The sequence below is a fragment of the Tasmannia lanceolata genome, unplaced genomic scaffold (assembly GCF_043159265.1).
Source record: "Tasmannia lanceolata isolate RefF3 unplaced genomic scaffold, GAP_Taslan_0.1 ptg000029l, whole genome shotgun sequence".
Taxonomy (NCBI): domain Eukaryota; kingdom Viridiplantae; phylum Streptophyta; class Magnoliopsida; order Canellales; family Winteraceae; genus Tasmannia; species Tasmannia lanceolata.
Window position 1 is genome coordinate 4,516,923 of NW_027518706.1, and position 23,511 is coordinate 4,540,433.

Here is a 23,511-nt window from a genome sequence, read left to right on the forward strand (position 1 = left end):
CACCCATCTTTTAAGACAGTAGTTCTAGGCTTTATTCTTCATAAAATTGGTTTTATATTACACATCACGGAGTAATATAAAGCGTCCTTTATTCCTCATGTATAAATCATAGTTAGCAAAACTCTGTTTAAAATGACGTTTTTTTCCTTTTTGTTTTATTGGTGTGCCGTTTAAAACTTTTACAACGAATAAAACTCTATTTTTTTGAGGCAAATGTTTTAAGCACGTTTAAAATGCATTTAAAACATTTTAAACACGTTTTTCGGGCCAACTTTCTAATTTTAGCACCACCATATTTTGTAAATGACAAAATTCTAAACTCATTTTCTTGTGTTTCTTTGTTTTACTATGGTTTTTTCAACCAGTACCGTATTAAACTCGAATTTTTGCTGCACCGTTTTTTTTTTTTGCCGAATCACATTTTGCTAACTATGGGATTATTCGGTTTGTGCGTGATGAGTCCAATAACGGAAAAAAAATGAAGGGGTGGCCTAAAGGAAGGAAAAATCAAAGAGAAAAGAAAGCAAAACCTAAAAAATTCAAAGGAGAATAAAAATAAGAAAAAGTAGGAGAGTGTTTCTCATCAAAATAGGCCTATCTCACTCTGTACAAACTTGGAGAGAGGGTTTCTCCAAGACTGAATGTGAAGAAACGCATTCATCACAAACAAATTCAAATGAAAGGAGAAAAAAGGAAAAGGAAGAATAAAGCCTTCTTCCACAAACTTATCTTTAATTTCCAACATGTAGCTACCTTGTTTTAAGTAATGGCTTGGTAATCATCTTCCATAAATCTCGCAAGATGGAAGGATCAATGTATTGCAGTGGAAACCTTCACACTAAAGTTTTGATAGTAATTTTGTATTAATAGGTGAAGAAAATATAGATATGAGAAAAAACATTACTTGCAAGTGGCACCACCAAACAAAACGCATATAATATAACAATAACTTACAAATACATCGAAGAAATAACATGTAAAATTGCAATCTTTGTCCATTGGGAACAAAAGCGGATGTAGCAGTGAAATTATTTTTTCCATAGTATCTCAAAAATTACCGAGGTAAGATAAACCTTCACTGACAAATAAGGCCCTATTTCATCATTCTCTATGGATCCCAGCACCAAGATATATGTTTCTAACATAACACATTTCCTTTACAACGTCTGCCATCTCCATTCGTTCTCTCGGAGATTCTGCAGAACACACCACTCCAATCCTCACTAAGGATACCAAACACTCTTGCAAACGACGTATCTTATCATTGTAATTCTCAGGAATGTTTGTAGCTCTTTCTTCATCATCTTCTAAAAGAATTAATGGATCCAGAATCTCCATCACTCGATTAGGCAAAGACAACTGGACAAATTTGTGAAGACTTAGGCCCTCCTTAAACATGTCATCTGTGGGGTGCTTTCCAGTGAATATCTCCAATAAAAGAATCCCATAGCTATACACATCTCCGGCTATGGACACATGACCACCTGCCCCATATTCTGCAATTCCACACATCTTTTACACTTTTTGTTGTGATAAAGGATATAAGATTCCAGGTAGAAACTAAACGTAAATATGAGGTTTGATTTTGAAAAAAAAGGAGGAAATTTTATCTAAGATATGATAGATAATTGAATGATCTCTTCACATTTAGAAACCTACGTTGCATGGAAAGAGTCTAGAATTTTTAGAGAAACACATAAGAAGCGATTTAGCACAATGAAAGAAAATATAGAACTTATGTCCTGTGTTGCATTTTTACAGGTACGAGTGTCAGAATCTTCTGACTTGGGTTTCTAGTGTCAAATAAAGTAAACCTAAAAAAGAATGATTTATAGATTCGCCAAAATATTTTAATCATTTGTAAAATTTTAATTTTTTTTCATAATACTATTATATTAACCAATAACATATTTAATTTTTAATAAGTTAAGTAAATATAATGTTTTATTTCTTTTTAAGAAAAATTACTAATAGGATGGGTAAAATTCAAAATGTGTGATAATTATAAAGTTGTGGAAGTAGCATCCAGGAAAAACAGAAAAGAGATAAAAGAGATCGACTGTCTTAGAGACTCCTGCAATTTGAGACGTACGTGTCCTACACGGGTACTTCACCCATTTAGAAGAATCCATATAACATGGGTTTTGGCCAATCAAGTCATGTAAGTGATGAATAGCATTCCACTATATATTACTCAAAACTGCTAGCCAATTTTGGTTCTCAACATGATTTTTTCATCTGAAACCAACCAAGTCTCAGTGATTACACATGCAAAAGCACTACAAAAATAGATCAAATTAAACTTCATACTATTTATAAGGTAAAAAATTCGTAGAAGTAGAAGGAAATGAAATGATATCATTTTCTAAGTACAAACAATATCATCTTTAATTTCACTTTCATGTTGACTTGGGAGAGGCAACTTAAAAGGAAATTGTTGAAAATCCATTAAACACAAGAAAGTAGAATGAATAGTGCACGCCAACCAAATGTGTCTTCGAAAGGGAAATGGCATAAATTTACCTTCCTTTCCAAGGGAAACACTATTTCAGTCACAACATTAATCCAAAAGTCTCGTATTTATTATTAGTAATTATTAGAAACCTCCTTGACCTATATTTATCAAACACCTTGAATTTAGGGATTATGGGCCCTAAGTCCTGGACATGACTCTGTCTAGAACCATATAACCAGACTAGGAAAGTATCGCTTGTCATGTGCTCAAGCTCTTTTGGAGAACCTAATTCATCTTTCTCCCAAACCACTTTTCTTTGAAAAAAATCACCAAAAGTTGAAATGTTTGACTAGGGATTAATAGAAACAACTATTTATTAGACAAAAGAAAGGGCTCTAAGTGTGGGAACTATCCTCCACTGACATCTAGAGGGAACTGTGTGCACCTTCAGCAGATGGCGTGGAGTGAACTTGTGATGTGCCAATTGGGATCTTTGGCGGCACTCATTAATCTGGAAATCCTTGTGAGGCCGATGCCAGAAAGGGGCTACTTGATCCCCACCCTTCGTCTGAACCAGTGGAATGAAAACAAATACCTAACTCTATGTTTTATTTAAAAAAATTGGCATTGCATTAATAGTCAAAAAGTATTGGGCAGGGACAAGATGTCCCACGCATAATACTTAAAAGTGGTCCGCAGACCCATTACAAAGCCTGTTAGATAGGTGAGATAACCGGCGACACGACTAACATGGACTCCTTCCTTTGCTAGAATATCCACCGCCTCATTAGCCGACCTCCTACGATGCTCAATCCTTGGCTTCAATAATCTTATTTAGTCCAAAATCTCAACAATTAATGCAGTAACCACAAAATTTACAGATGTAGTAACCAGAAAATCTACAGATGCAAGAGGAGACAAGGTGTTATAGCTTCGTGGATGATTAGTTGCTAAATGGTCGGCTCTGTCACACTCCTCAGAGTGTTATACCTTCGTTCAAGGGTGGTTGCCGATCGTCCAGCTCTAGAAAATCTTGGCAAATGGTTCACCCAATCTTTGAAATGGCAAAGGGGTTGCACACATGGTTTAAGGCTGTGGCAATGACGCCTAGCGGTAGTGGGATCCAATCGAACAGGGGCTCGTCTGATTGGCCAACTCCAGGGCGTTTTGGTCCTTTTTGAAAAGTTGGATAATTTTGAAAAAAGGCACTTTTCATGGTACTTTTGCTTCTTTCATTGGAATATATTTTCTCTCATGGGTGTCTTTGGGGTGTTTTACTGCTCTAGCTCATTTATGAAGCACGATTTGATTCATCGTTGGAGTGTTGGGCCATTTTTTGTTGAGAAACATTAGTCATGGGTTTTTTTGGAAATTTATTTACAAAATTTCTCATTATTTTCTAATAATATTAGAGATTTTATTGAATAATTGAATAATTACTTCTCCGATTTTTTCCAATATTATAACTTTTTAACCATTTACATGATTAGCATTTTCTACACAACTATTTTGCATAAAGAACTCGTGGTCATAGGTACTAAAAAGGCCGCCTATTATTCGGGTGACATGTACGAGACCACTTGATGTAAAATAACATTCCTATATACTCTGTCAATAAATATAGAAATGCTATCAAGTAATTTTTTTGGTTCAAGATGCTAATTTAGCCTTTGTTGCACTACATTATATACCTAATAAATGAGAAATATTTTAAAAAACTCATTGAGAATAGACAGGATGACGAAAATTGATAAAATTATTACCTGGAGCAATGTACCCAATAGTTCCCTTTAATCCAGTTGTGCTGCTTTGGTCTTCAGATGAGCTCTGAATGATTCTTGGATAAAACTTGGCTAACCCAAAATCACCCACATGAGCATTCATGTCTTCATCCAAAAAAATGTTGCTTGGCTTTAGATCACAATGAGCAATCGGTGTATGGCAATGATGGTGAAGATAATCCAGCGCAGAAGCTATGTCAATTGCTATGTTTAATCTCTTAATGAAGTTTAAACTTCCTAATTGATGTTGCCCTTCTAATTTTGAATGCAACCACTTCTCTAGACTCCCATTTGGCATGAACTCAAGCATGAGAGCTTTGAAATCATTACCTCCAAAATCGATGCTGGAACAAGAAGTTATGATCTTCACAAGATTTCGATGACGAATGTTTCTCAATGCGTTGCATTCAGCTATGAAACTCTTTGAAGCTCCCCTTAAGTGAAGGTTGAGTACTTTGATAGCAACAACATTTTCAATGCGACTGAGGATTCCCTTATACACTGATCCATAACTTCCCGTGCCTATCAAATTGGCTGAAGAGAACCCATCTGTTGCTTTAAAGAGCTCTGCATAAGAAACCTTTAAATGCCGACCCTCCATAGAAGATATGGAAGATGCTTTCTTGCTTGACTTTCTTATCCAATAAAGAGAAGCAGGGACACACAATAAGAAAATCAAACATACAACCGCACTTACTACTAGGATGATTACTCTAGAAACATGGGCTTTTCCTCGTTTGTCATTAGCTAGGACTGGGCATGTAGGCAACTTTAATTCTGGGATACCACCACAAAGATTATCATTTCCCGTGACTGAAATTGCACTGGCATTTCCAAAGACCCCTTGTTTTGGTACTTCACCCTCAAAATTATTGAAAGACAAGTTTAGATATTGTAGAAACTGAAACCCCTCTAGATATTTTGGAATCTTCCCTGAGAAGTTATTGTATGAAAGATCAAGGACTTCAATGGATGTTAAAGTAGTAAAAACCGATGAAACATCTCCTCGGAAGGCGTTACCCTGCATATAAAGTTCTCGCATGCTCTTACAATTTGCAAAAGTGCTTGGGATTTCACCTGACAATTTGTTCTGAGAAACATCCAATAGCTCTAGAATTTTCAAGTTACCCACTTCTGAATGGAGAGAGCCAGTAAAGAAATTTTGAGACAAATCGAGTGCTATTGATAGCGAAGAAAGGCCAATAATTTGTTTTGGTATCGTACCTGTAAGGTTATTTTGTGAAAGGCTCAATCTTAAAAGTTTTGTACAGTTTGCAAGAGATAGAGGTATGATTCCTTCCAGGTTGTTATATGGTAAATCGAGGTCGGTCATTTGAGTAATATTTCCAATATTGTATGGGATTTTCCCGGACAAACTATTACCACCCAAGAGGAGTTGTTGTAAGTTCTGGAGCATCCCAATTGAAGTGGGAATAGAACCCGTGATGAAGGTTCCATATATACCCAAATGATTTAAGTTGATGAGATTCCCGATCTGACTAGGGATGTTACCAGAAATTTGGTTTTCTCCTACTGACAACCGAAAAAGTTGAGTTGAGAGATTGGCTATGGAGTTTGGAAATAGGCCAACAAAATGATTGCTCTGTATGCACAACGAATTTAGGTTACTACAGTTGGTCAAAGAAGTGATAAATTTCAAGTCATCAGCTCTACCAAGGCCTAGGTAATTATAGCTGAAGCTAAGTATTTGTAGATTCTTTCCCCATCCAATATTTCTAGGCACTGGTCCGCTAAACTGGTTATCATTCATTTCAAGCCATACAAGACTTGAAACATTGGATAATGAATTTGGAATGTGTCCGGTAAATTGATTGCCTGATAAAAGTAGATATTGGAGTTTAGGAAGAGAGAATCCTATGTTGGGTGGAAGGGTTCCGTGTAACTGGTTATCTGTCACGGCAAACTGCTCAAGAAACGAGAGATTATTATAAAAAGAGGAAGGAACCGTACCAGATAATACATTTTCAGAAAGGACGATCCATTTCAAGTTATTAATTCGGGCCAGGTCATCTGGGATGTGTCCCACCAAACTATTTCCCCTTAAATTGAGATACATGAGAGATGAAACGTTCCCTAGTTGAGGTGGAATGCTCCCTGTAAGATTATTAGGACCCAGATACAACCAGGATAGCTTCGGTAGAGTGCTAAGTTGGATGGGAATATTCCCTGTCAACTCATTGTAATTCAAATAGATGACTCTGAGGTCCATACAGTGGGTGAGATTGGATGGAATTTCCCCTCCCAAGGAATTATGGCTCATATTAAGATGTCGCAGTCTCAATAGACGTCCAATATCTGGGGATATTTGGCCATTGAAGCTGTTTTCTTGGAGGTGGATTTCCTTAAGGCATGTGAGGTTGGATATGGCAGGAGACAAATAACCCACCAATTTCTGCCCACTAAGGTTCAATACAGTGACCCTTTGATGCCTCCGACCGCACGTGACTCCATTCCACTGGCAGAAATGGATAGTATGGTTCCATGATAATAAGGCTCCAAGAGGATCTCTCCTTACACCATCCTTGAAGGAGAGCAGAGCCATTCGATCGGTTTCGTTTCCTAGTAAGGTGGTGGTGGTTATAGATTCTGAAAGTAGTACATTCATAGCAAAGAAGAGATTTAGAGAGAGTATAAATGACCAAAGCTCCATGCTGGTTGAAGCTCTTCTTGTGCTGAGGAACAGATACATCATTTTTTTTGTCTGTCCATTTTCATTTCATCTCACTAGACCTTTATGTGGAATTTGGACTCCAAATTTCAAAGTCTAGTATTTGGTCTTTTTCCCTTCAAGGCGGTCCACGAAAATCAACTTTCAATTAAATTTCTGTACTCTCAACTCCAGTCCAAAAAATTTCTCTCTATTATAGTGATTGGTGATGTAGCCATCAATTGACTTGACCCCGTCAATCCCTTCAATTATAACACTGCTCGCTCCAAGCCGGCCCAGTCGGTTTTTGGCTTTTAAAATAAATTTTGAATCCAAAACTGATTACCGAGTCAAATTGTGTTTATTTTTAGTCCAATGTTCAGCTTTGGACTCAAAATCCAAAACATAAACTGGCCTAGAGAATTCCTTGACTAACCATTTGTAGTTAATGAGAGTTTGCATAGTGTCAGAAAACGTGTCACAAGGTGTCTAGGCATTAGAGTTACTAGTTAAGTCTCTATTCGTTTTGGATATTGAGAATTGGTTTTTAGACCAAAAACTGATTATATTTTGGACTAAAAATCAATTCTCAAAATCGAAAACGAACAGGACCAAAGTCTTTCACAGAGGATCACTTCTTATACCATCCTTAAAGGAGAGCAGAGCCATTCGATCAGTTTCGTTTCCTAGTACAGAGGAACCCACACACTCTCACACGCACACACCAAAATCAGGTGGTCACACTAACTAACCGCACAGGAGCGCCCCTCCATACCAATCGAAAGCCACCACTCTTTTTGGCACGCACGGTGTGACACGATGCATTGCATAGCATTTAAATGGCTCACAATACATGACGTAAAACTACGGCCCCCAGTGTTTCCCTGAATTCTAGTGACTAATGTTTCCAATAGTGTTGATACACATGATAAAGTGACTTCTAACCGGGAAAATCCTTTGTTAGAGGAAAATCTAAATACCGCTATGCATACTAGAGAGTCTCCCTCATGTGGACGAAGCCCTGACGCGCATATGCCATTTCAGGAAGTGGAAGCCACCCTTAGGAAGCATATGGACAGGAATTCCCATGAGTTGTCATAAATGGTAGCTCGCCAAATTTCTGAAGTGATGAGGTCCTTTCAGTCCTCTAGCGAGATTTTTCTAAGTAGCTAGACAGACTGTTCGGTTTTCTATCCGACAAAATGGTGCCAATTGCGCTAGTACAATCACCTCTCTAGCACGATAACAAGCCTGTCCTGTAGCTAACGTACTGAGGCTATGCTTCCGAGTGCTCCTACTAGTTGGAGGGCGGAATTAGGTTCGTTCAGGTCCAGCTTTTATCTAGACTGAGTCCTAAAAATGACCGAGTTAACAAAGTATATAAAATCTTGAGTGTAGGGTTTCCATTGCGGGATAATTAGGTTCGTCTAGGTCCTTGTCCAACTCATGACCGAGTCTACAAAAACCCACCAGTCTCAAACGGAATTAGGTTCATCCAGGTCCAACTTAATCGGTCAAAGATTTTCCGAGTCTCCTACACTCGCCCAATAAAATCTTTGTATCTTTGAAGAAAGAAAAACAAAATCCCTTCAAAGAGGGTTATAAGATGTATTAGCAACATGGGGAATCTGTGGATCATTTGCTCATGCACTGTTCTTTTACCAGGATCATATGGAGATGTATCTTTCTGAGGTTTGGAATCACTTGGGTCTTCCCAAGAAGTATTCAGAATCTTTTCAGTATTTGGGGGTTTGTGCTATGGAAAAAGAGAGGGAAATTATTGTGGAATGTGTGTTTGCTAGCTACGTGGTGGGTGGTTTGGAAGGAAAGAAACTCTAGGGTGTTTGAGGGTTTGGCCAAATCACCTTATTATTTGTACATGCGGATTATAGCATTGGTCATATCGTGGGTTAGATGTCTTCCATCCTTTCTTTTCGTATCGTTCTTTGATCTTTGGGAACATTGCAGGGAAGTGTGCTCTAGTAGTGAGAGGAAAATTAACATAGTCCAAAGATGGGAGCCTCCGATGCTAGGAATGTTGAAAATCAACTTTGATGGTGCTTGTTTTGGAAACCCGAGTCCAGCGGGGGTGGGGGGTCTTTGTCGTGATGAGTTTGGTGAGATACTTTGGGTTTTTTCTGGTCCTATTGGTGTGTGTGATTCTTCTGAGGCGGAAGTCAAAGCGGCCTATTTTCGGATCAAGAAGTTGAGTAGGGAAGTCTTGGACCATATTATTGTTGAAGGGGAATCATTGAATGTCATTCGGTGGTTGAAGGGTGGTGTAGCTCCTCCTTGGAGATTTTTGGCGTTATTTGATGAAATTGAGGATTTTGTTGCGGGTTCGACTATTGTCTTTAATCACGTTTGGAGGTCGGCAAACGAAAAGGCGGATGTGTTAGCCAAGCAGGGAGTTGGGAGGGAGAGTATTTTCTGGTTAGATCATCTTCCCCCATAATATAATTTTGTTATTTTTGTTGTATCTTTTCTTCTTCTTCCCTGTTTCTTCTTTCTTGTTTTTGTTCTTTGGATTGCCCCTTCTCGGGTGCTCCCTTGTCATTTAATACAAATCAATACAAATCGCTATTTCAAAAAAATAAGATGTAAAGAAGATGTACAGAGAAGTCCTATATCCAAATCTTGTTCAAAGGATGAGAGGAACAACTTAAGTTGATTCACTCTCTTAAGACATTCCAAATAAGTTTGAGTGTCGCTTGGTTCATTTAGAATGGTTTAGTAACTCATATATATATATATATATATATATGAGAAAAGGGTTCCTGACCTCATATAGCTTATATGAGGTGGCGCTCACAAAACATAAGGGTCCCACATTCTTAGGATGATCCAAAGCATTCATTTGAAAGGCCCCATTGGATCATCCTAACCCATCCAAAAGTGGAGGGCAAAATGGATAGACACTTTTTGTCTACAAATCTGCCCATTTTTGCCTCCACTTTTGGAGGGGTTAGGATGATCCAATAGAGCTGATTTTTTGTACACACCCTATCTATGATGGGCCTTGCAAATGAATGGTTTGGATCATCTAAACAAAGTAGGTGCCTTATGTTTTGTGAGCGCCACCTCATATAAGCTTATATGAGGTTAACCTCTCTCTCTCTCTCTCTCTCTCTCTCTCTCTCTCTATATATATATATATATATATATATATATATATATATATATATATATGAGAAAACGGTTCCTACACATATGTGTAGATAAGTTATCTACACATTAGCTTAAAATACAGTGGGGGCCACATTATTTGGGTGATCCAAACCATTCATTTTTAAGGCCCTCACAGAGATAGGGTGTCCATAAAAAATCAGATCCATAGGATCATCCTAACCATTCGAACTGTGGAGGCAAAAAATGGACTAATTTGTGAAGGTTTAAAGACATCCATTTTACCTCCACAAATCGTAGGGTTGGGATGATCCTATGGATCTGATTTTTTGTAGACACCCTATATATGTGAGGACCTTTAAAATGGATGGCTTGGATCACCCAAACAATGTGGGCCCCCAATGTATTTTAAGCTAGTGTGTAGAGAACTCTCTACACATACCGTTTTCTCTCTCTCTCTCTCTCTCTCTCTCTCTCTATATATATATATATATATATATATATATATATATATAGTTTTAGACTAAAACAAGTGTTGGAATGGCATGTTGGTAAATCTACTAAGTTCCCAAACAACTAGCTGATATAGCCTAACAACTAGTTTTTCAGCCCACTCCAGTCGACTTCCCTTGTCGACTGGGGTAGGGCAATCGCTTGGCCCTGCTAGTTTGCACATTTAAAGCTCAATGTATTTCAATCTTTTGGGAGAGTTGGCTAGGTCTTGTCCCATGTATATTATCACGTTAAGGGACACTAATTAACTTAAATAAGTGCCTCTAACAACCTCAAAACAAGAAGAGGACTTTTACATTCTAAAAAGAGTTGAACTCAACTTGATCTACTCTTAAACTTCAAGGTTTCAAGTCCATCTTGGCTCCTTGGATTTCCTAAGTCCTTGGCAGTCAAATCTGCTCTAAATTAGCTCCTTTGACTTTATCCAAGCATCCTTGAATTGCACAAATAACACAAGATCTACAACCCAAGCATTCAAACATATTACTGATATAAAATCACTTGTGTTTGGAATCATCAAAACAAGATAATGTGGATCCGTGATCTGGGAGCGGGTTGCTGGTCGGGGATAACCCCTTCTCGCATCACGCCCATGCGGTAATCAGGTCCCAAGCAATGCATCAACTCCAAGACATAACAAGAGTAAAAGAGATGAAATGGCCACTGTCTTACTAAGATATCAATGTCTTTCGATCAATATTTTAAGGCGAAATATATGGTGAGTGATATTGACACATATGCATGCCTTTATGTTTTTTGTTTCTTATGGATTAGGTATGATGAGTGATATTGAAACCTATGTTTATATAGCATTAATGCAATGCAAGGTCGTCCTCCAAAACAAGAAGTTTGAGATTTTGTCTTCAACATAGAAGGGTTGACAGTAGAGGAGAGACACGATGCATATGCTAATCTTGTGACTATCAATGTGGAACACTTCAATATGATTAACGAGCTTAATGATGAAGAGAAGCGGAAATGGAGTAAGTCGGTCTCTTGTGACCGTTAATGCCCAAAAATGGGTGTAAACAAATACAAAACCCCCAAAATTTCTACAAGTCAACTATGTCTTAGGGCTTAATATACCCTAACATTAGTCATTGGAACTTCTTAGTACTCCGATCAACCATTGGTTGCACCGTATCAGACCAATTACTGACAATTACTCCTAATCATTCGGAAATTAAAATTAGTGGTGGCTAACTCCCCAAAAATTACATAACAAAAAAGAAAATCTGATGGTACCGATATTTCAGAATTATGGAATTGTCTTGAGATGTGCCCCATAAGTTTCTACACACAAGTGTAGATAAGTTATCTACACACTACACTAGCTTAAAATACAGTGGGGGCCCACATTGTTTGGGTGATCCAAAGCATTCATCTAATTGGCCCTCACATAGATAGGGTGTTCACAAAAAATCAGCTCCATAGGATCATCCCAACCATCACCCAAACAATGTGGGCCCCCACTGTATTTTAAGCTAGTGTGTAGATAACTTATCTACACTAGTGTGTAGAAACCTTTTTCTCAACCAATATTATATATTATCAACGCTCTGGCCAATAATTTGGGAGGCCCAGATCATTTGACACATCGCATATTATATAGTAGGGGCATAGGTATAAGAACCATGATACTGTATCCCCACCCCAATTTTTAGCGTGGGACTATTCCCTATGTCATTAAAAAAAGGATAAAAAAAGAACCATGATGCTAATTATAGGGGTGCCACTTGAGCCTTTAAATCTATCAACCCTAGCCCAACCCATCTTATAACCAGATAGAGGGTCTGGTTCGGCTTGGTCGAGACAAAAACAGAAAAAAAATAATAATAATATATATATATATATATATATATATATATAGAGAGAGAGAGAGAGAGGGGGGAAACGGTTCCTACACATATGTGTAGAGAGTTCTCCACACACTAGCTTAAAATACAGTGGGGGCTCACATTGTTTGGGTGATCCAAGCCATCCATTTTAAAGGCCCTCACATAGATAGGGTGCATACAAAAAATCAGATCCATAGGATCATCCCCACCCTACGATTCGTGGAGGTAAAATGGATGTCTTTAAACCTTCACAAATTAGTCCATTTTTTGCCTTCACAGTTCGAATGGTTAGGATGATCCTATGGATCTGATTTTTTGTGGACACCCTATCTATATGAGGGCCTTAAAAATGAATGGCTTGAATCACCCAAATAATGTGGCCCCACTGTATTTTAAGCTAGTGTGTAGAGAACTTATCTACACATGTGTGTAGGAACCGTTCTCTCATATATATATATATATATATATATATATATATATATATGAGAGAACGGTTCCTACACACATGTGTAGATAAGTTCTCTACACACTAGCTTAAAATACAGTGGAGGGTATATTGTTTGGGTGATCCAAACCATTCATTTGATTGGCCCTCACATAGATAGGGTGTCCATAAAAAATCAGCTCCATAGGATCATCCCAACCCTACGATTTGTGGAGGTAAAATGGACGTGTATAAACCTTCAAGAATCTGTCCATTTTTTGCCTCCACGGTTCGAAGGGTTAGGATGATCCTATGGAGCTGATTTCTTGTGGACACCCTATCTATGTGAGGGCCAATCAGATGAATGGTTTGGATCACCCAAACAATGTGGGCCTCCCCTGTATTTTAAACTAGTGTGTAGATAACTTCTCTACACATGTGTGTAAAAACCGTTCTCTCATATATATATATTAGGGGACGAGGGTCAACTCTAACCCAAACAGCCTTTAAATCTATCAACCCTAACCCAACCCATCTAACCCGATAAAAGGATAAAATGTTGGACTCGGGTTGGTCGTGACAAAAACAGAAAAAAAATAGAAAAGAAATGTATATTAGGGGACGAGGGTCAACTCCAACCCAAACAACCTTTAAATCTATCAACCCTAACACAACCCATCTAACCTGATAAAAGGATAAAAGGTCGGGCTCGGCTTGGTCGTGACAAAAACAGAAAAAAATATTAAAAAAATGTATATTAGGGGATGAGGGTCAACCCTAACCCAAACAGCCTCTAAATCTTTTGCATGCATTCATCTTTGCACTTTTAGTTTCTATCTCTATTACTATTTATATTTCTACTTTCAGTTCTGTTTCTACCTTTATTTTAATGAATAGTTGTTTTGCTTATACTAACCGTTTAATCATAAGAATGTTTTTATAATGTAATTCTCATTTTGTAGCTCTTATTATGCAAGGCACTAAGGGATCTTGTTCAGCTCGTTATGACTCAGTTAGTACAGTTTTTATAGGTTTACATGATGACATGAACACAAAATAAGAGAGCTTAAAGGGATCGAGGAAAGTGTGTTCGGCCATTGTTGGTTTGACTAGTTATCCCATCAGGCAACTTGCCATAGTTTGTTTTATTCAGTGGATTAGTTTCAACTTATGTTAGGAGGCTTCTAGATTTTTTTGTATTGGTAGTTTGCAAATTCAAAAGGAAATGAAATTACTATTTTATAGTTGAGAGTCAGCTTTTTTGCCTTTTGGGGTAGCGATTCGGATTTTGAGATTTTGAAAAAAAAAATTATGTCTAAAAATTTACCCCAAATCCAGGTCGTTACACACGGTTGGCTCCACGAATGAAACACATCATATTAATGGATATTCATACATAGGCTACACAAACAGAGGGAATAATTCACTCTTTTCTCCTCTTGAGAGGGAGAATTGCTATGATTTGTGGATACGAACACGAGTGTCGCGTGTTGACACACGGATACGGCAAGCTCCCAAAATTTCGAAACGGGGACACAACTAAAATAGAACGTAGATATAATCGTAATTTGTGGATATGGATTCCTATGTCAAGTTTTGACACGGATACGAGTTGTCAGACATGAGGACATCTAAGAATCTAAAAATGGTGAAACGTACATACATATAAAATTACTAATTATTGTATAATTTGTAACAGTATAAATATGGTAATCATTTAACAAACTAATAAATCTCAACTATAATCTAAAACAAACATGAGATAATCAAATAACAACACATTCATCAATTTAATCTAGTTATCTTCCGTCTCCAATATACAGCTAGTAAGGGAGACCAATATGATATAATGAACATAGCAATGGTCCTATTGGAATAAGAGTTTGTTTAGAGTTTTAGATTTAGGGGAGGGGAGGGATATAACAACAAATATTATTTAACGAAGCGTTAAAAGAAGAGTTTATAATGAAAGAAGAGTTACTGATAAAAGAGGCATATACAATATTCTATAATAAAGTAGAATGTCACACTTGACACGGTACAAAAACGTGTCCACAAGCCCGTATGAAGTCTAACACTTCTAGCATTACATTTAAAGGTGTCTAAAGGAGTGTCGACACGTGTGGACACGCTTGTTGCATCGGATACGACACGACACGACACATGTGCCAGAAATAAATTCAAAGTGCCGGCTAAATCATAGGTGAATTGGTAACTGCATCCAATCTTCGAAAAAGTCCATATTGTTTCGATTATTCAAATTTTGATGGGATATGGACCTAATCCCTATGAATGGGAGCAAACCTTATTCCGTGATTGTGTAGAGTGCAGACAATGGCATAAGAAATATAAACCACTTAAGAAATGTGCGCAGATTCTGGATTTGAAGGCCAGAAAACGTTTTTAGGTGGCAAATTTGGAATCATGAATACTAACCATCAGGAGGTTCTTCGTCAATAATTATGTCTGGGTCAATGTTGGCATGGATAACATGACTATCAGTGCTACGGCGAACAGTTCCTTTTATGCCCATCAAGCAGTGTTCCTAGTCCACAAAATGAGGCCACAAATTATAACAAGATACTTATCCATAAAAAATTGAAGATTATATGCACCAAGCAGAAAATATTAAGGCAATTATAACCAACCTTAGAGGGCTGAAACAATGTGTGTGAATCATGCTACGGTCCTGGAGTCGCATTCAACCTGTTTGTCTTCACCCAACATATATCCTCACATCTCCGAAATCCCCAATAAATTAAGAGAAAAAAATACCATACAAACAAAAAAGAAGCACATTAGAGGGAATGAAAGGATATATTGCAGTTGAAAACATTACTGCATTCCAGCAGGGGTCCCTTCTCAAGACCACACTCCAAGCATCCATTTTCCAAAATAAATAAATAAAGTCCAAAGCAATGCAATGAAGTTAAGAGATGTTATCATGTTAATGCTATCAGATATTTTCTTTAGGGTCGTCTCTTAGCTGTGGTAATCAAGATCAATACTCAATTCCGATGTAAGTGAAATAGTAATTTCTGTTAAGCTCAACTAACATACCTTCTTTAGGCACAGGGGTCCCTGCTCAAGACCCACACCATCACCAACCCAAAGGAAGATAAATGAAGGAGTGTCAGCAATTGCCTGAAAACATGGTAAGAGCAGAATTAAGACTTCAGAGAAAAGGCACAAGGTTATAAAATAATATGAATGGACAGCAAATGTTGCATATGTAATTATGTAAATAGATTTGAGAGAAAATAAAGCCATCCACACCATCGCCAACACTGAAGCGAATAAACTTAGGACAAGTAAATGATGTACCTCAATTTTTAGATTTTGTATTTCTTTTGGTGTCCAGTACTCCATATCGTCAGTAACACCAGGAGCCCGATGGACATATTCCTCCCATGGGGGATCGAGAAGAATGACATCGAACTTGGTGCCAAAAAATTCCGGGGACAACACATGCTCGCGCAGGTCGCACTTGTAATACAAGGGTGGGGATGCAGATTTGGCCACAATTTCATCTTTCCTCTGAATAAGTTCCCACAGCTTTGGGAATCCTCCACAACACTGGTGAGTTCTAGCTCCCTGATGAAATTCTGTGGTCGCATACCAGTATCCACAAAATTTTGGGAGTAGTCATTTTGCTCTCCCCTTGAAGGAGCTTTACCAGGGGGAGCACTAATCCTAGGTGGACCCCAACCCATTGGAGCATTATCATGAGGTAACTCCACAGCACTGGTGAGTTCTAGCTCCCTGATGAAATTCTGTGGTCGCATACCAGTATCCACAAAATTTTGGGAGCAGTCATTTTGCTCTCCCCTTGAAGGAGCTTTACCAGGGGGAGCACTAGTCCTAGGTGGACCCCAACCCATTGCAGCATTATCATGAGGTACTCCACGTCCGATTGGTCCCACTATATTAAATCCAGGACCAGTTACGCTAGGAGATACTCCTCTTCCAGGGCCAAGTTGATTAAAATACATTGCACGGTTTGGGCCAGTCCCCATATTAGGATTGAATCGCCGTCCTGACAATCGAGGTGGTGGTATGGGAGAAAGTCCAGGTGGGGCAGCTAACATATTCATATCAGAACCTTGAGGTTCAGGCCAAACAATGGGCCCTGGAGATGGAGGAGTGAAAGCCGGTACAATTGGTGGGCCTGGAGCTGCGAACATGTTCTGCCCAATGGGCTGCATGGGTCCAGGTAGCAAGCCCAAGTGACCAAAGGAAGGTCCCACAATAGGCACTGGGATTACAACACGTTGCCTGTCCCTCCCCTGAACGCTTCCTCTTCGTCCTCTCCAGCCACCTATTCTTCCTTGAGGAATGCCCCTATTGAAAGACCCCAGTCCCTGGTTATTTCCAAATGGAGACTGTGAACCCCTAATAGAAGTCTGGCCTGCACTAGTAGTATGCCTAGAAGACATGGATCCAGACTCCTCGCTCCCATAACCGAGAGACTTGGGCCTGATCTCTATCACATCAGAATACTCATTTGTAGCTCCAACACTTGAGTTTTTGTCCTGGTTCTTTCTTTTCTATAAGCAGGTGTATCATGAAGCTTCTCATTATCCATTCTATCCCGTTCCATTCTATCCTGTTCACGCCTCTGTGAGTCCCATTCCGTTTTATAGTCAAAATCAACATCCCCATCTTTTGCCTCTTTATCATTCCAGCTCTGCTGCCTTTTCCTCCAACTATCTTTAGAACCTCCCAAATCCTTATCTCTGCCTTTGGATCTATCATTTCCGTAAGCTTCTTTTTCACGTTGCCTCTGTTTGTGGCTAATGCTTCTTTCATTGTCAGATTGAGAGGAACCTCGATCAAATTTTTATTTATTTTTTATTATTATTTTATTTTATTTTTTGACGAGAAAGCTGGGGTTAGGCAAGACCCCCACCAGAAATAAATAAAAACAAAGGAGAATACAATATCCAGGCCCCAAGAACCACAAAAAGGAAAACAAACTACAAATCAATAATAAAGAATAATATGAAAACAGAACCCCAACCACCAGGGGCAAGAGCAGGCAAATCCACCCAAAACAGATTCAAAACGAATCAAGATAGCAGGATTCTTCGGAGGCCAACGAGATCAGCCCAATCTAGGATAGACTTGACCCTTTTCATCTGCTAAGATCAAGTCCAGCAACTCGGGCGACGCAAGGAATGGAACAATATCAAAGCCTTTAATAAGGCAATAGGTCTCGGATAGGTAATCAGCTGCTGCATTTCCTTCCCTCCTGATATGGGAAATTTTCCATCTAGAGAGCTTGGCCAGCAAGGATTTGATATTACTTACAGTGGTAATACTTTTCCAAGGGATGGTTGATTTGCCTTGTAATACTTCCACAACGAAGAGAGAGTCTGATTCGATCCAAATATTCGAAATGTCAATTTCAAGAGCCAGACAAATACCCGCTTCGATGGCCTATAATTCAAGCCCGAAAATCTCTGCTTTGGAAACCTCAGTAGAGAACATGGATAGAAGCCAGCCATCATCGCTTCTGATTAGTCCTCCAATTGCGGCACCATTTTCTTCCAATGAAGCATCTGAATTAATCTTAAACTGGCCTGCGTGAGGTTTAGACTAGGAGCAGGATTTGTCATTGATAACCCGGGGGGAGAATTGTACCCAAAGGTTGCAGCAGCACGAATATTCCCTTCAGAAAGGAGGTCATGGCAGTGTGTATAACTATTAATTTTGAATCTGACTTCCTCTAGAATATTTCTAAGAATGAAGGTCTTATGATGCTTCTTGTTTTCAAAGATCCTGAGATTTCGCTCTCTCAAAATGTGATAGATAGTGGCTTGGAAGCTGATTCTCATAGCTTGGGCTAATTGACCTTTGCCTCCAAAATGCAGTCTAAGCCACTCTTCCTCAAGCACTAGACTACGAAGAGGCCTTCGCCTCCACCCAGCTCTCCACAAAATAGAACGCCAAACCCAAGCAGAATATCCACACCGGAAGAATAAATGATCAGTAGATTCAACAGCATGCAAGCAGAGGGGGCAGGACTTGTCATGAACAATTGAAACAAGGAAAGTTCTGTCCCTGGTGAGTAATCTACCCTGAATTGCTTTCCAAGCAACAATAGAGTGCCTTGGGATGTTCTCTTTGAACCAGATGGATTTGGTCCACGAAAAGACAGTAGATTGATGACGAATAATATCCCAAGCACTCCTCAGCGTGAAATTACCATCAGCATTAGGCTTCCAAATAGCATCATTTCGCCCTGAGTTTGAAAAAATGCCATTGTTTAGGAATTTTCTTTCCTCCCGAAGTGAATCTTTTAAGATAATAGGATTCCATTGGCCCTGGAAATGAATTTGGGAGAGGATTTTAAGATCAGCAAGCAAGGGATCAGTAGATTTCTTCGAGAAGTTCCGCACCAGCCTACCATCAGGGTGCCAAGGCTGAGACCATAGATCTATCTCAGCTTCTTCACCAATGACACAACACATGTGATTTGCAGCAAACTCCCTGGCTTTAAAAATACTCCTCACGGACCATGAGGGTCTAGATGGCATTCAAGTGGTCCAAATATTTCTATCTTTAAGAATCTTCTTGTAGAACCAACGGGCCCAAAGAGAATTTTGCCTTTTTATCAGATTCCAAAAAAAAAATTTATTTGCAGGGCCTAATTAACATCTCTGATATTTCTCAGACCCAGCCCGCCTTCGGATTTAGGCCTACATACATGATCCCAAGCCACGGTATGGATAGTTTTCCTATTCTCATTTCCCCCCCATACATAGTTTCTAAGACATTGAGCAATCAAATCAAGGGTGCTTGCAGGGATGTTGAAGGAGGAAGACCAAAAGACTTGGTAAGCCATCAAGGTTGATTTAACAGCTCCACTCTACCAGCCATAGATAATGTCTTTGCGGACCAACTCTGAATTTTCTTCCTAACCTTAGCCACCAGAGGTTGACAGTCCAAATTAGAGAGCCTAGAGGAGAACAGTGGCAACCTGTGGTACCGAATAGGTAGGGAACCTTCCTTGAATACAAATCTGTCAAGAATGGAGTTTCTGATGTGAGAGGAGGAATTCGAAAAGAAGATTTCACATTTATCCTTGTTGGCTTCCAGCCCTGTAATGTTAGTAAATTTCCTGAGGCACTTCAGCAATCCACTAGCAACCTCAATCAATTTCATCAGACTCTTGATGATGTCTCTCAATTTTCTCGGGGCTTCGTGACCTTTTAGTGTGCCTCACTTCCCTACCACTTCTATCTGTATTAACAGACCTCTCTCGACTTTCCACATCATCACGGCCACTATGTGCAAGGTCTCGTTGCTGTCTATATTTCTCAGTTTTCTCTCCATGGGCTCTGGAGCTCAGCCTATGGGCACTAGACTCAACATCCCATTTTATTTCTGACACTCCTCTGCTTATTGTCTCTAACACCTTCTGATCTTTCTTCTTGAGCCTCTGACATGCCTCTACTTTTACTCCTCTCTCCATCAACCCTTCTCTCTTCCTTCTTGCTTGATCTAGCACCCTTATCAATATTTGAATCTAAAGCCCTCCTTTTACTCTTTTGTGATTCAATTCTTGCATCAACATTTCTATCTCTAGAAGACGCATGCTTATGATCCAAATAACCACCATCATCGGCCTTTCTGACAGATTCGGATTCATCCCATCTGCTCCTCCAATTCCTTTCCCGTTCACGACTTCCAAGACCTCTGCCACTTTCCATCCTTCCTGAATACCTCGAATCCCTATCCTGCGCATTTTCAAACGAATCCTCCTCCAAATCCGGTTCCGTGTAACTCCAAAACAATTCTTCCAGTGCATCCATGGCATTTTAAACCAACTGATTAACCCACAAATAGGAAAAAAACCGTAATAAATAGATAAAAAGCCAACCAAAACCCTAAACAAATAGGAAAAAAAAATCACACCATCCGTCTAAGTGAAGACATGAAAAGGAAATTGATTCCTCTAGTCCAAACTAAAACCCTAAAGATTGTAACAAACCCAAGAAAACTGAAAAGAATTGATCCTACATATAATCAAACACTAAAAAAGAACTCAACCAACACCCAAAAAAAAAAATCAACCAAGACCCAAGTATGCGCGGAATGCGTAGTACGCACCGTCTCTCTTTCCTCCGGGCAATCTTTGCCGAGGTTTATACGGTGAATCCGCGCCATATATATTGCGGCAAAAGAAAGGGAAGTGGATATCATCCTTGGAAATGTACTTGTCCCTTGGAAGCAAAAACAAACCCTTAGACAAATCAGAAGCTATCTGGAACATCTGAGTTGGCGAATATCCCATTATTGGAGACAAGGAAACTGCCCTGCGGATCAACTGTCAAAAAGGAATTACCCACATAAAGGCTTTCCTTCCATTGTTTTTTTGGCTACTCAAAGCCTCCTCTCAGTTGTAATTGAAGACATGAATGGATCATTGTATCTTAGATTGTAAGGGCTGAAGCCCGGCCTGTCGGCCCTTTTGTTCTGGCCTCTTGGCCCCCCTTGTTATGATTCTATCTTTTTAATGATCTGGTAGGGGTCTTGCCTAACCCCAGCTTACCTATCAAAAAAAAGAAAGAAAAAGAAAGGGAAGTGATGAGAATAGGGGGCCAATGTATCAGAAAAGGGAGTACGAATATATCATTTTCGAGTTTTTATATGATGAATAGCCTTATAGTCCTTATTTTTCAAAAAGTACCGTACGGCCCACAGTGTAGGATGATCCAAACCGTCCATAAGATGGGGCACAAAATCATTTCCATAGGTTGATCATAACCATCCGATCTATAGAGGGTTAGGATCAACCCTCTAACGTGCAGTCCCTCTATAGATCGGAGGGTTAAGATCAACCTATGGAAATGATTTTTGGGGAGCAACTTATTTAGGTTGTGGCCCCTCTAATGGACGGTTTGGATCATCCTATATATGGTGTGGGCCGTATGGTACTTTTTGACAAATAAAGGACTATAAGGCCTTTATCCTATATATATATATATATATATATATATATATATATATAAGCCGTGGTGGTGCCACGTGTCAGCCCCTCTCTATCCAAAGGTTTTAAAATCCCAATTAAAGCCCAATTAGGGAGTCTTGGGCAACGCATCTCATTCTCTCCTAAATCGAATGCTCCCTATAAAATAGTAATTGATAAATACTAGAAAGCAATTAAATCTCATATAATTTCTCTCCCTCTTTATTATTAACGTTTCAAAGAGAAAGTGGAGAGAGAGATTTAATTATATTTAGTTTTAATAATAGAAAGCAATTAAATCTCCTTTATTCGAAAACTGCCCCAACAAACAATTCGTTTCCTCTTATGAAGCTTTATTTTCCACGCTTTCCAAACCCAAACGTTACACATGGTAGGCTTACCTTCTACACATGCTATGCTATTTAGGCCTGCTATATAAACACAAAAGCGCAAGATTTATTCTCCTCTATGAATCTACTAATTTGTTTTGTCTGGTGAGCCGTAGCATTTGGAAGTACATAGCATTTGTCTTCTTTCATTGTCTCTTGTTTTCTAATCTTCACTGTCTCTTGCATATGGGCTTTCTCGCTGATTTTGCTGTGGTCATTACTATATTTTAATTCTCACTGTCTCTTGCATTACCTTTCAAAATTTCCAATATACTTATGTAACTGATTTGGTCTTTTGATTTGTAGAATATTGCACCTCACAAATAGGATGAGATCTGGACCGGTTCAATCGGGAACAGGGAGAAACATGTGACTCCCGTCTATCCCTACCTTTGTATTCTAATAACTAAAAAACCTAGACTCCCTTCACTTTCGCTCAGCCGTTTATTCGACAGGGAGGTAAGTTATATGCTAAAATTTTAATTTTCTTCTTATTGTTTTTGTTTCTTTCGATCTTACCGGTTCTTTCATATCTGTCCCTTAAAATAAAAACCCACCATGATCTTGGGTTTGTATGTTGCTGTCTATTTTTTTGTAGTTGACTTGAGCCGTTGCTTATATGTAGTTGTTTATTATACATGTTCCAAAAAGAAAGTTACGTAATTTGGATGATAGGATTGAGATGTAGGATGTAGAGGTAAAAAAAACTACTTTTGTTCGTTCCTCTTTTTTTTCTACCGTATTTGGAAATTGGTTCATGATGTGCAACCATATTCTTCTTTGATCATTTAGAATTTATTATCTTTAATTCCTTCTGTGATTTCTCTGTTTGATTTTGTTCCAATGCAGGATGACTGTTCAAAACATGAAACTGAGGAATTCAAGATTCTAACTTTTGTGTAACCCACGGTGCTCTTTAGGTGTTACATAGGATAGGTTTTTTGTACCCAAGGTACAATGTTGGTTGCCATTGAAAGGTGTGCCTTATGACTACATTCCAGCTGTTATACCATATTTCAAATTTGTTTAGATGGTTTGTTTCCTTTTCATGGCATAGTTTGCTATCAAAACTGAAATTCTTGATTAGGATGTAACCTTCCTCCAACAAGTGTGCACATGCACGTGAACAGACCTTTGATTTGGGGATCACAATGTATCAAGGGAAGAGTTAGTCGCCCAGATCAGATGGGTGTCGAGTAAATGGGTGTCAAGTTGTTACTCAATGTATTGAAGTAATGTGTTTTTATTATCAATGGAGACTCAAATTCTATTTTTCTATGAGACGAAATTTATAATAACAAAAATTCATTAGATAGGATGTTGAAGAGAGAATGTTTATTCTT

The 23,511-nt window shown here is 38.7% G+C and overlaps 1 pseudogene; it reads right to left on the reverse strand.

Annotated features, from left to right (window-relative positions):
* Nucleotides 1-1,101: 1,101 nt before the first annotated feature.
* On the reverse strand, nucleotides 1,102-20,678 carry LOC143859461 (uncharacterized; annotated as a pseudogene).
* Nucleotides 20,679-23,511: the final 2,833 nt, after the last annotated feature.